The sequence below is a fragment of the Ovis canadensis genome, chromosome 3, assembly GCF_042477335.2.
Source record: "Ovis canadensis isolate MfBH-ARS-UI-01 breed Bighorn chromosome 3, ARS-UI_OviCan_v2, whole genome shotgun sequence".
In the NCBI taxonomy this organism is placed as follows: domain Eukaryota; kingdom Metazoa; phylum Chordata; class Mammalia; order Artiodactyla; family Bovidae; genus Ovis; species Ovis canadensis.
In genome coordinates, this window is record NC_091247.1 from 48135372 (window position 1) to 48145778 (window position 10407).

The following is a 10407-nucleotide window of genomic DNA, read 5'->3' on the forward strand; positions in this document are numbered from 1 at the left end:
ACGTTGAATCCTGCCTTGTGGAATTTCTTCAAGTTAGTTAATGGTAGAAAACAATGAACACAATAATATTTTATCCTCATAGGATTACATTGAAAATTAAAAATAGTATATATGTGAGTATCTGATACAAAGTAGCATTTAACGATTTGGAGACGTTTTTGTTAATTTGTCTTTTAGACTGTATATTTGTGTGAGTGTGTGTGTGTGTGTGTGTGAGCATGTGCACGTATGTTTTCACTTCTTTTAGAAGAGGCGTAAGACAAAGAAGATAAATAATTGACAGATTTTCTTTAATAAGGAATGCCATTTCTCAGCTTTTTTCTTTTAAAAATAAAAACCAATTTTTCTCTTTTTAAAGTAGAAGAGTCCTATCTTTACTTTTAACTTATTTGCCCTAAGTTGATATTAAAGTTGACCGGAAAGTTTAAGGAACAATGCTAATAAAACCCATAGAGAAAATGAAAGGCTGTTGTAACCTCCTACCGTAGCACTTCTCTGGTGGCAATCTTGCCCCTCTTTGTCCTACTTAACTTTCGATAAGGAAAGCAGAAAATGTTCATTAACAAAGAAACTTTGGCTTAGCTTTGAAAGAAAACTGCTTGGATTAATTTACCTGTCACTGCTAAACTTGTCCCACAAATCATTATATAATATATATAAACATGCTGTTGCTGCTGCTTAATCGCTTCAGTCGTGTCCGACTCTGTGTGACTGCATAGATGGCAGCCTACCAGGCTCTGCCATCCCTAGGATTCTCCAGGCAAGAACACTGGAGTGAGTTACCATTTCCTTCTCCAATGCGTGAAAGTGAAAAGTGAAAGTGAAGTCGCTCAGCCGTGTCCGACTCATGGTGACCCCATGGACTGCAGCCTACCAGGCTCCTCCATCCATGGGATTTTCCAGGCAAGAGTACTGGAGTGGGTTGCCATTGCCTTCTCTGATATATAAACATATATATATATAAAGCATGTTATATATATATATATAAACAAACATCATAGATTTTAAAAGATACTATTTTAAAAGATACTTTAAAAGATAGTATAAAGAACAATTTACAAATAAATGTTTTCTAAAATTTAGGAGTATATTCAATAGAACAGAAATCACCAGAAACTTTGCATGTCAGATATAACTGGGATTTGATGTTTGGAGAAATGGGGCCAACCTTATAAGTGGGGAACCAGTTTTGTTGTGATTTTAGAGGTCTATTTTAAAGACCTCCCTGTCCTGAAATAGCTCCCATGCTGGTGCTTGAAACCCCTATTAGATATCTTAAGCCCTAAAGATTTTGGTCCTCACATTTTCCTATTAAATTGAAATTGCTTTACAAGATGTAACACCATAGGAAGCATGTAACACCACCTGATCAGGGATTGCTTTACAATCTGGCAGACAACTAATTAAGTGAGATAGTCCCTATGGGAAAGTATATTGAAAATAGGGTGCCATAAGGAGTAGAAGAATACTAACTGAGAAGAAGGAAGCTAAAGAAAATTTGGGCAAATTGAAATTTACTCTAGGGATACATGTATTGGAAATCAATAGCATTTTCTTTCTCACTCATTAAAGTACTGATATTTAGTCAGGGACATATATCAGAATGATCTGGGGGTATTAAACAGTGTTTTAAGTCTGCCAGTTAGTTGAATGCATCAGAATCTATGGCGGATAGAACTGGTCTATCCAGGTCTGCATATTTAAAATCACTCCAGATCATTCTGTTATATACACCATTGCCATAAGAAGTCAGCAAGGTAACAACTTTGGGCACAGTTTCATTCAACAAATAGTCACTGGAAATTTACACATAGAAGAAACAAGCTGAGGTAATATGAATGTAACTGGTGAAAAAGATATGAGTTTTATTTTTAAGGAGACCATCATCTACCAGAAATAATAAATAATGAGCATTAGACATGCAAGGCATAATCAGTTCAGTTGCTCAGTCGTGTCTGACACTTTGCGTCCCCGTGCACTACAGCATGCCAGCCCTCCCTGTCCACCACCAACTCCTGGAGTTTACTCAAACTCATGTCCATTGAGTTTGTGAAGGCATCCAACCATCTAATCCTCTGTTGTCCCCTTCTCCTCCCACCTTCAATATTTTCCAGCATGAGGGTCTTTTCAAATGAGTCAGAGAATTTGAAACTCAATGAGTATTGGAGTTTCAGCTTCAGCATCAGTCCTTTCAGTGAATATTCAGGACTGATTTTCTTTAGGATGGACTGGTTGGATCTCCTTGCAGTCCAAGGGACTCTCAAAAGTCTTCTCCAACACCACAGTTCAAAAGCATCAATTTTTCAGCCCTCAGCTTTCTTCATGGTACAACTCTCATATCCATACATGACTACTGGAAAAACCATAGCTTTGACTAGATGGACCTTTGTTGACAAAGTAATGTCTTCTGCTGTTTAATATGCTGTCTAGGTTGGTCATAACTTTTCTTTCAAGGAGCAAGCATTTTTTAATTCCAAGGCTGAAGTCACCATCTGCAGTGATTTTGGAGCCAAAAAAATAAAATAAAATAAAATCTGCCACTGTTTCCACTGTTTCTCCATCTATTTGCCATGAAGTAATGGGCCCAGATGCCATGATCTTTTCTGAATGTTCGTTTTCACTCTCCTCTTTCACTTTCATCAAGAGACTCTTTAATTCATCATCACTTTCTGCCATAAGAGTGGTGTCATATGCATATCTGAGGCTATTGATATTTCTCCTGGCAATCTTGATTCCAGCTTGCGTTTAATTCAATCCAGCGTTTCTCATGAATCACTATGCACATACGTTAAATAAGCAAAGTGACAATATACAGCCTTGATGTACTCCTTTCCCTATTTGTAACCAGTCTGTTGTTCCATGTCCAAATCTATCTGTTGCATCTTGACCTACACATAGATTTCTCAGGAGGCAGGTCAGGTGGTCTGGTATTCCCATCTCTCTCAGAATTTTCCACAGTTTGTTGTGATCCACACAGTCAAAGGCTTTGGCATAGTCAATAAAGCAGAAATAGATGTTTTTCTGGAACTCTCTTCCTTTGTTTGATAATCCAATGGATGTTGGCAATTTGATCTCTGGTTCCTTTGGATTTTCTAAAAGCAGCTTGAACATCTGGAAGGTCATGGTTCACATATTGTTGAAGCCTGGCTTAGAGAATTTTGAACACTACTTTGCTAGCTTATGAGATGAGCACAATTGTGTGGTAGTTTGACCATTCTTTGGCATTGCCTTTCTTTGGGATTGGAATGAAAACTGACCTTTTTCAGTCCGGTGGCCACTGCTGAGTTTTCCAAATTTACTGGCGTATTGTGTGCAGCACTTTCACGACATCATCTTTTAGGATTTGAAATAGCTCAACTGGAATTCCATCACCTCTACTAGCTTTGCTCGTAGTGATGCTTCCTGAGGCCCACTAGACTTCACATTCCAGGATGTCTGGCTCTAGGCGAGCAATCACACCAGTGTGATTATCTGGTTGTGAACACCTTTTTTTTTTTTTTTTTTTAATATCTTCTGCTTCTGTTAGGTCCATACCATTTCTGTCCTTTATTGTGCCTATCTTTGTATGAAAATTTCCCTTGGTACCTCTAATTTTCTTGAAGAAATGTCTAGTCTTTCCCATTCTATTGTTCTCCTCTATTTCTTTGCATTGATCACTGAGAAAGACTTTCTTATCTCACCTTGATATCCTTTGGAACTCTGCATTCAAATGGGTATATCTTTCCTTTTCTCCATTGCCTTTTGCTTCTCTTCTTTTCACAGCTATTTGTAAGGCCTCCTCAGATGACCATTTTGCCTTTTTGCATTTCTTTTTCTTGGTGACAGTCTTGATCCCTGCCTCCTTACAGTGTCAAGAACCTCTGTCCATAGTTGTTCAGGCACTCTATCAGATCTAATCCTTTGAATTTATTTGTCACTTCCAATGTATAACTGTAAGGGATTTGATTTAGGTTCTACCTGAATGGTCTAGTGGTTTTCTCCATTTCTTCAATTTAAGTCTGAATTTGTCAATAAAGAGTTCATGGTCTGAGACACAGTTAGCTCCTGGTCTTGTTTTTGCTGACTGTGTAGAGCTTCTCCATCTTTGGCTGCAAACAATGTAATCAATCTAATTTTGGTATTGAACATTTGGTGATATCTATGTGTAGAGTCTTCTCTTGTGTTGTTGGAAGAGGATGTTTGCTATGACCAGTGTTTTCTCTTGGCAAAACTCTGTTAACCTTTGCCCTTCTTCATTCTATACTCCTTGGCCAAATTTGCCTGCTACTCTAGATATTTCTTGACTTCTTACTTTTGGTTTCCATTCCCCATTATCTACCAAATATAAAATTTTTGCAATGTGGAGGAAATGCATTACTTTTGTAGAGGACATTCAGAAAAAGCTTCCTGGAACACATGTCCAGCTGTCTTCCTGATTTCCCTTACCTTTCCCTGATCTCTCACAAAGGACTCTCACAGTGATCTAAACCATAGCCTCAGTCTCCTCTGTGTCTCTAAACTGTTTGGCTTAACATCACATGCATCCTCAGCAAAATATTGGGGTGGGATGTGACCCTAGATTCCAGTCACTTTCCTTTATACTTTTTTTGTAGGATAGGGTACACAGGCATTAGACCCCATGATCTTGGGTTTCTTTCTTTTTTTTTTCTTTTTAAAATCATTTTATTGTTTATACCATAGTCATATTTAAATTGGCAGAACAGTTCCCGTGACAGACCAGACAGAGACCTGTTATTCAAAGAAAACTAGATAAAGGTTTTCATAAAGCTTGAGGAGAGAAATTCCACAATAATTAATATAAGAATGGCTGTAGCAATCTCAGGCAATGGTGCCAAGATGTGTTAACAGATAGGAACGTAGGGTGCTCCAGCAGCAGCTGGTCTACGTATGTTGGCCTGAGACCACTGCTGCTTCCTAAAAGGGATTTCTTAGTATGTTTGGTCAGGGGATCACTTGTAATAGACATATAAGTGAAGTAGGGTGACACTTGTGCAGAATAAATTCTACAAGTTCCAGGGAAGGTTTTATAAATTTCATTGGTGATTAATAGTTGTTTAATTATGACTCTTCAAAGGCAGATCCCATAAACAGACATTCAGGGAAATTTAACAACCAGTGAAATTCTTAAGCCAAAAAAATAAATAGCCACACATACCAAACCTACACACCATGAATTAAAATGGCGCCATGTTAGGCCTTCTGGAAGAACCAGAGCAGGAAAGGTTATTCAAACAGAAGGTCTTCATCTTTCTCTTGAGCCAGGAGATTAGCAGGCTCTGTCACTTCTCCAGCTGCCCTCCCTTGCTCCAAGTCTTTATCAGATTTTTCCTCGAGAATCTTTTTATTCTCCTGTATTTTCTTTAACCTTTAGAACTCTTCTCACTCTCTCTCATTCAGCTCTGTGATGATAGAGGAAAGGGTAGGTTCAATCCAGGGAATGATGACATGTTCAATGGCATTTACACGCCTGTTGGTTATCTTAACATCTTTATCCAAAGCAACAAAGGAAGTCTGCAGCAAAGCCAGTTCTACCAGTAGTTCCACTGCTTTGGAATAATTCCTCTTCAGTTTAGTCAAACTGTTCCCCACCTCGGGCTAAACCAGTCAGTTAATAACTGTCAGTTCCTTCATGGTAATGTTCAAACCCTGGCAAAGGAACCCCTGTTACATTATCTTTCTTTGCTCTAATCTTCACTTGGGCTCCATTAACATATTGGATAACTGGGGTGCTTAAGTCCCTCGCTGTGAACTTGGTCTCAGAAAGTGAAAAGGCAGCTTCTCTGATCACTTCACCCTTCTACATGTTAGTCTCTATTATTATCTTCTTAAGGATCTGTCAAAAGAGTTAAGGCATTAGATTTCTTCTGTCTTCATGAAGTTTCCACCTATCTGTGCTTCTTTTAACTGAGCCTTCATGATGGTCTGTGCCACTCGCGAGGGAAAGATTTCAGTTCGTTCTTTGCCTGACATTCTGAAGATGACTGGCTCGGGTCCCTGGCTGGGTAACCGTGGCTGCAACAACCCAACCACTGAATCTTTCTTAACCTGAGTCAGCTGTTTGTGTCATGTGACTCTCTCATGATGCTAAGAGGCAGCCAGGATATGCCGTCTTCACTTCTGTTTCCGCTTGGTACCCATCAGATCTTGAGTTTCTACTGCAGCACTTACACCCCACCCCAGTGTATTTACTTAGCCAACTTACAGAAGGCTCTCTATGGTGGAAAGCAGTATGCTGGGCTCTGAAAAACAGGAATGTATGAAACCCCATCCTTATCCTTGAGGAATGCATGACCTACTGATAACGGGATGTAGGTTTTAGGTTCCAAGTTCATACTGTCCCCTTGCTTGTCTCACTTTAACAGTGAACTTCTGTGACGTCAGCCCAGTCATCTGTCCCAATCTTAGTCTTCCCACAGGCATAACTGTGGGCCTTAGAGTAGATTCTGTAAGGACTAATCACTTATTCCTAAATTTTACTGGCTACAGTTCTGTTTCACTTTGGCATTATTCATAGAGACCTCTAAGTACTCCCCATACAAATATCTCCTCAGTGTGAATAATGACAGGTGGATCAGTGGAGTAGACAAGGATCACAGATGTCTAGAGTATCTGAAGGCAACAGTTTAGTTTGTGGTATAGACAAGATTCTAGCAGAAGGTTATTTGGAAGAAATTAGTTTATCTCTGAACAAAGAATAGCAGACAGTGGAAGAAAAGTATCACCCTTAATATGTTCCACTCCTAAGTTTTCCCCAAATCTCTATAGTATACCACAGTTGTATCTGTTTAGCTACACTGCAAATGCTCTGTATTTGCAAGCATTTTGCAAGCAGCTATGAGTGTTTAATTTTGGGATAATGCCTTCTCAATGTGCTAACCCCAAGAGTATTTTGAACAGACTAAATGTGAATTATGGTTGTAAAAAGAAAATTCGGCTGCTTCAAATCATGTCTGTCTGTAACTGAAGACATAACAGTGTTGAAACTCAAGGTCATATCTGTGCAATGAAAGCCCATAACGGTATCTTTGGCAGCAGGACTATCAAGGGTGATGTGGGTAATAATTAATCAGAAACTGCCATCATTAACTAGATACAATTTTGCAAATTGTTCTGCATTTTATCAGCAGCACAGTATGGCAGAGATATATTTATATAAAATGTTAAAATATCTTGATTTAACTTTTTACCATCTAATTTCTGTACCTCACTTTCATTGTCAGTGAGAATAAACTAAGTAATGCTCCTTGTTGAGCTAGGAAAGATATCCTCTTATATTTGTTTACTAATGTACTACTTAATAAGTATTTTAACATACATTGGGTCTATTGAGACTCACAACAGTATTTTTTAACCAAACAGGGGAGATTTGTCCCTTTTCTTTTTTTGGGTAGTCAGTTTCTCTACTGCAAAGGTGACTAACCAGCAAAGTGCAGTTGCTTAGTGGCAAGATGATTGACTCAAATGCTGGTTTTATACTTCTTAGTTCACAATTTGCATCATTAATGATTATCTTGCTTGTCATTAGAGGAAATCTTGACCCAAACTATAATAAACTAATGTGAAATTTCTTGGTTAAATAAACCTGAAAAAAATATGGTTAATTCTGGCTTTACCTACAGTAGCTTAAACCAGGTAATGGAGGTCCCTATCTTAAGGCCCTTTCCTCTGTTTCATCATCAAGTTGATTTTCTTCAGGATAACCATTTGACTTGAGCAGTTCCAGTCTCCTAAACTGGCACTACTCATTCCAAAGACAATGAAAAGTTTTCCTTTTCAGAAGTCCCAGCAAATGTATTCTTTGATCAACTCTATTCTGTTACTGAACCCAATTATTGCAGAGTGTGAGATGGATAATCCAATTGGCTTAAACTAATACATCTGTTGGAGAAAATTCTATTCACAGATGAGAACTAGAGGCATGGTTTGTCACAGGAAGTTCAGGAAATTGTTTCCAGTGTGAGAGAATTGATGTTGAGAAGGAAAATCTTTCTGTAGGGTTCTCCCTCATCTAACGCTTCACTCACAAATGCCAACTATTATCTCCTGGAATTAAATCATGCATTTGTGTGAATCCGTGTTTTAAACACCAGGCAAACATCAATAATATCTCTTGTCTAGTTATGTTGTTAGTTCCCTCAGAAACATCCCCAATTATGTGGATGGCTGGGAGTTCTTTACCCTAACTTGTTCACCAAAAGTCAGTTAAGACTTTCCTCCAAGCAAGTTTACAACAATGTTTAATTATATATGTGTAATGTTCAATTATATGTTTAATTATAAAATAAAAATGAGGAAATATTTGCAATATTTCTGAGTGACAAGATTTTTAAATGCTGGGAGAAGATTAGATTGCTATTTGAAATAAAATTTTTAAATTTTCTAATTCCATCTGATTATGTCTGTTTCTTTCTTTCACCTTCTTTCCTTTCTTCTCATCTGCCTTTTCTTTTTTTTTAAAAGTCTTTTCCTATCATCCTTCCATCAAACAAACAGATATTAAAGGTTTTCTAAGTGTGAGGAACTGTACTATAGCACAGCTGAGAAAACAAAGATAAAGTCAGAACTTCACCTTAATTTAAAGGCAAACAGACAAATGCACAGATAATTATAATTTAGTCAGATAAATACTATGAAAAGAGATGGTGAGTATTATATGGACAGCCTCTCTGCTATCTTTAATTGACCTATCCAAGGAAGCCTTCTCTTGCTTGTTTTCCTATCTTTGTCTGATCAGTGTTCTTTCTGTGTTCCCAAAGAGCCCTGATCATTCTTCACTTTATCTCAGTGTGTTTTAATTTTCTCCTTTTCTTGGCCAATTAGAGACCATGAACTCCATAAGGACAGATTCCCAAGCATAATTTGGCATCAGTAAAGGATGCATATTTTTCTAAAATTTGTCATAGGGATTAGGGATTGTTCTGATCCAATCATGCTTTCTCAGGAAGACAGACTATTATTAGGGGAGGAGCGAGTGTGAAGTGAGCAGTCTAGCATTCATGCCCAGAAATTTATGCTCTTAGATTGATGATTTGTGAACAAAACACGAGCCCTCCATGCACACACTTTATACATTCCTCCCCTTCACACATCCACAGCACCAGTACTTCATTTCCAATACATGAGCTACCTGGCTAGAAAATCAAACACCAAAACATCAAACTTAAAATCAAAGATGAGACAATTGCCGAGAGGGCAGCTACCGATTGTATCACCGTAAAACAAATCAAGAGGTAATTGTTTGAGATGGTGAACATGTTAATTACATAATTGTGGTCATGTTTTCACAATGTATACATATATTAAACATTAAACTATATGCTTTAAAATAAGCAATTTTATCTGTCAGTTTTACTTCAAAAAAAGCTGAGGGAAACAAGATGGAGTTTGACTATTTTCAATGGCTTTCTTTTTTCACATACAGTATGGAGTTAGATAAAATAATCTCTAAAGCCCTATTGAAATCTAATGATTCTCTATGAGGTTTAGAAAGATTTAATGGTAGCAATTTAGGAAGGAGTGAATATTGATCATGGTTCTAAATTGTACTGACCTGTTTGCATTCCAGTATACTGCAAATCAGAGTCACTGTAAAATCACTAAAGAAGACATAAATAAGTTTGCCCATTTTACTCAAATGTTTGATACATGTTTTCTTTCTGAGGAAATACTTTTTTTTTCTCTAAAAAAGTATTGTATTTCCTAATCATATTCCTGTACACAATACTTATAATGGAATAATTGTCATATTTTAGCTATAGTTAATAGGCTTTGCTTAGAGAAATGTATTTCTTCATGTGAATACTTATTCACTTTTACTGAATTAAAGATTACCCTCTTTAATGTACATGCCTCTTGAAAATTTATTTTCCTTTTTATGAGTTGCAAGAATACTAATGTATTCTTCCTCAAATTTACTCTTTCTCAGTTGTACAGTCATCAAGATTTTTCAGTGGTTTGAGATTTATCCTTATGACCTTCTTAAATTCCAAGTGTTAACCATTTTGACTTACATTTACTTCTTCCAAAATACCATATTCCCTTGTCTCTCTATGAGAACAACTTTTGTGCATACAACTCTGTCTGCATAAAACATTCTATCTCCCCAGTTATTTGCCTCTTAAATTTCTTTTCAGCATTGAGAGTCATCATAAGTACTACTGCTACTGAAAAGTATTACTTCTTCTAGGATTCTCCTATGTTAAGTCCTGTCCAACTCTGTGTTACCCCATAGACCGCAGCCCACCAGTCTTCTCCGTCCGTGCGTTTCTCCAGGCAAGAACACTGGAGTGGGTTGTCATTGCCATCTCCAATGCATGAAAGTGAAAAGTGAAAGTGAAAACGCTCAGTCGTGTCCAACTCTTCATGACCCCATGGACTGCAACTCACCAGGCTCCTCCATCCATAGGA

General features: G+C 37.5%; 1 pseudogene; it reads right to left on the reverse strand.

Annotated features, from left to right (window-relative positions):
- Positions 1-5223: 5223 nt before the first annotated feature.
- LOC138438092 (V-type proton ATPase subunit D pseudogene) lies at positions 5224-5970 on the reverse strand (annotated as a pseudogene).
- Between the last annotated feature and the right edge of the window lie 4437 nt (positions 5971-10407).